The sequence below is a fragment of the Cupressus sempervirens genome, chromosome 6, assembly GCF_028749045.1.
Source record: "Cupressus sempervirens isolate cs-2001-9-10 chromosome 6, ASM2874904v1, whole genome shotgun sequence".
Classification (NCBI taxonomy): Eukaryota; Viridiplantae; Streptophyta; class Pinopsida; order Cupressales; family Cupressaceae; genus Cupressus; species Cupressus sempervirens.
The window spans coordinates 322,188,205-322,192,226 of NC_143123.1; positions in this window are offsets into that span (position 1 = coordinate 322,188,205).

Genomic DNA, 4,022 nt, shown 5'->3' on the forward strand with positions numbered 1-4,022 from the left:
GTTCACATTATCAAAAGGATAAGTCTTGGAGATTTAAAACAGATCTTTACAAAAATTATACATATATATCAAGTTGAGAGTCTAAACTAGAGGATCATTAAGTGTACTAACAAAACTGCTATATATATCTAAACCATGAAACCCTAAGATACTAAATCTGACCTGAAGAGACTATCAATTTCAAGCCGGACCTTTGCCTTCCTTCCAGTAGACCATGATTACACCCATGATATCACTGTACCACTCCACCTGATAATTGGAAGGGAATTCAAAGTCAAATTTCCCTCTGCTTGTCTTTTCTACATTTGGGGTGCAGAAATCCAGATCATCCAGGTTATCGAATGTCACCCCTGGTTGAATGTAGGCGTTGAAGAGGCCAAGATAATTGGTGAGCCATGCCACATTATCTTCAGCTATGATTCCCCACCAATGAAGAAGAAAATGCAGGCTGGCCTCCATTATAGGCCATTCATGATAGAATGCTATGTTCTCTTGAATGACCAGAGATTGGCAATGAGGAGCGGTGACTAAATGTTGGTGGCCCAAAGGAAGATTCATGTATTTTTTAGGAAAGGGAATCCAAATTTTTTTGTCTATACTATATACCGCTTGTTCTAATCCCTTCCTCCAAGTAGGGACAAATAGGTCACGACAAAGCCTTATAATGTCATTTGCTTGCACTTTGGCTCTTACCTGGCAGCCAATAAATGACTCGATGATATTACTATTTGTTCTCGCTGTATATTGGTAGTCAAATACTCCCTCACCTAGAGATTTTTTAATCGCAAAGCAAGACATATCATCCATCGGATATAAAATCCAGTTCCACCTTTCTAGTTTCACTACCCCACAGAAGGCCATAATTCAATTTTTGAAGGCATGGAAAAGGGTAACATTGGACTCCATACTTAGCGATGTCAATGAAATGTAAGACCTTGAAGATAACGCCCATAAATAACACAAGGAAACTTTTGGAGTTGAACTTATAAACTATAGACTCCAAATTGCAAAAACAACACAACAGATAATAATTAAATGCGAAGTACCAGAGCTCGCGATATACCATAATGGAAGGCATGATTACACAAAACTCTAGGCGATCGAACATATGAGGCTGACGCATAAATGATGAGAAAGGTAATATAACCAATCAACTTGTATAAATGATGCTTATAGGATAAGCCAAAGGAGAGCCCTATTAGGGAATAAAAGATTTAGGGAAGCTATATGAAAGACCAAGCAAGACGCGCATGAAATGACACAATAGAAATAATCAAATATGGAGACTACTAATAAAATTAATAAAATTAATAAGGATTAAAATAAAGGATAATTGGAAATTCAAGGGGAGAGAGAGTAACCGTTATTTAATAATAAAGAATTAACTCCATCTGCTCCTGAGTTTGCTAATTGATCTGCGAGTTGATTGCCTTCTCTATAAATGTGGCTGATCTTATAATCATATAGCTTATCTATTAGGGGGAGTACCACTTCTAATTGAGAGTTAAGGACCCAATTAGGAGTTGACCTTTTTCTAATAGCATTTAAAATAATTTGAGAATCGCTTTTAATAATGACTTTAGGGAAGTTAAGCTTAAGACATAACTTGATCCCTTGACAAAGGACCTCAAGTTCTGCTAGATTGTTAGGGGTAGGGAGAATCGACATTGCTTTTTTGGAAATCCAAAGCCCATTATCATTGTGGATAATGCATCCAATACCAGCTATACTTGGATTACCCCAAGCTGCTCCATCAAAATTCAGTTTAACCCAACCACTAGGAGGTGGTTCCCATTTACAATTTTTCCTAGCCTCTCTATTGACCTTTGAATAGGATAAAGGTGGATTGATCAAGTTAGGCCAAAGTTTCTTCATGAGGCCATCCCAATTAGAGAAAGAGCCTTCCTCTAATTGAAACTTCCTTAAATATGAGTTAGTTGTTTCTACAATACTAGCTTCTATTTTGGAGATAAGATCTTCAAGTTTAAGTTCCAAAATGTGAAAGATATGACGGCTCCTTTCCTTCCAAATTTCCTAGATCGGGATAGAAGGGGAAATATTCCAAAGTTTACTATAAACACCTTTGACAATTTTTGAGGGTCATCCCATAATAAAATCAGTCAAAGACTTTGGGAAGGGGGAAGACCATCCCAACATCTACCTGAGCCACTTTCAACAACTTTGGTAGTAAGGGCAGAGATACAAAAGATGATCCATATTTTCAGTATTTTGTTGATAAAGAATGCATCTAGAGGGGCCTTGGATGCCAAGAATGTTTAATTTGTCCATTGATAGAATCCTATTTTGTATAGCAAGCCATAGAATGAATCCAGCTTTCGGAAGGTAGGAGGAATCCCATCAGAGCTTTCATGGGGTATCCACTAATTTTGGTCTATTAGCTTCTAGAATGGCCTTATAACCACTTTTGACGTTATATTTCCCATCATTAGATGCAGCCCAAATTAAAGTGTCTCTTTTATTAGATTGCTTAATTTCCCTATCTTCTAAAATCTTCTCAAAATAATTAATTAACTCATCATCAAAACCTAAATCTCGAAGAGATTTCCATTTCCATACTGGAGAACCTTCTGAGTCTATCAGGGTTTTATAATCCTTGACTTTGTTGCCCCACAGATTAGTTAATCTATTTTTGAGAGTCAGAGGAACCTTGTAGGAAGAAAGTGGAGGTTTGCCTTCCCAGGAATCTTCCCAGAATAGGGCCTCATCACCAGACCCAACATCCCATGTTAGGAATTTACTAATTAAATTGCAACATTTAATCATAAAGTTCCAACATTCTGAACCTTTAGGAGGAGAGATAATTTTGAAGATTGAAAGTGGGTCATATGCAATTAGGTATTTATTATAGAGAATCTTAGCCCATTTACGATCACTTTCGTGGTATAGTCGCCAAATGAGCTTTGCCCCTAGGGCTTCATTTTGCCACAGTAAGTTTTTAATCCCTAAATCTCCTAAAGCCTTAGGTTTACACATTCTCTCCCACTTGATGAGAGCTAATTTATTGTCATTGTCCCGATTGTTCCAAAGAAAATTCCTCATTTTGGATTCAAATTTTTTAAGATTCTTCTTAGAAAGAGGAAGGCATGAGAGAGGGTAAGTTGGAATGGCTGAGAGGCACAGATTTTAGTGCATTTCCCAGCCTTTGTGAGCCATCTATCCTTCCAAGAACATAACTTAGAGTCCAATTTTTCTAGGGTGTTGTCCCAAACCTGTCCTGATTTTAAACCTTTCTCTAGAGCTATACCCAGATATTTGCAAGGAAAGGATCCTTTCTTATAACCCATAATCCTACAATTTTGTTGTTCCATTTCTAGCTTAGTGTTCATGAAGAAGATTTCAAACTTAAGATCATTAACCTTCTGTCTTGAGGCTTCCATATATGTATTTATAATGTTTTTGAGAGAGTGAGCTTCTGAGAGCATACTCTTCCTGGGAAGAATAGTGTCATCAACAAATTGCTGGTGGGTTATATTAGGCAAATTTTTAGGGATAGTAATGCCCAAAATTATTTGATTAATATATGCATCTATCATGGCTCTCCCAAAGGCTTCTGCCATGATGATGAAAAGAGAAGGGGATAAAGGGTCCCCTTGATGGATGCCCCTCGATATATCAAAAAATCCTTCTAGTGTACCATTGATGAGAACAAAGATTTTAGGTGTTGAGATAAATTTGAAAATTAGATTAATCCATTGATGAGAGAATCCAAAAGCTTCTAGTGTCTTGCATAGAAACCTCCAATCAACCATATCATATGCTTTTTGGATATCCAGTTTCATGAGCATACATGCTTCCTTATTAAGACAAGCAAAGTGAATAGTCTCTTGAATGGTAATGATGCCATCAAGAATGGATCTTCCTAGCATGAAGCTTGTTTGTTCCTCAGAGATGATCTTGGGGAGGATCTCTTTTAACCTGTTTGCTAGAACTTTGGAGAATATTTTATAAATTGTATTGCACAAGGCTATTGATCTATAATCTCCTAGTGATTCAGGATCAGA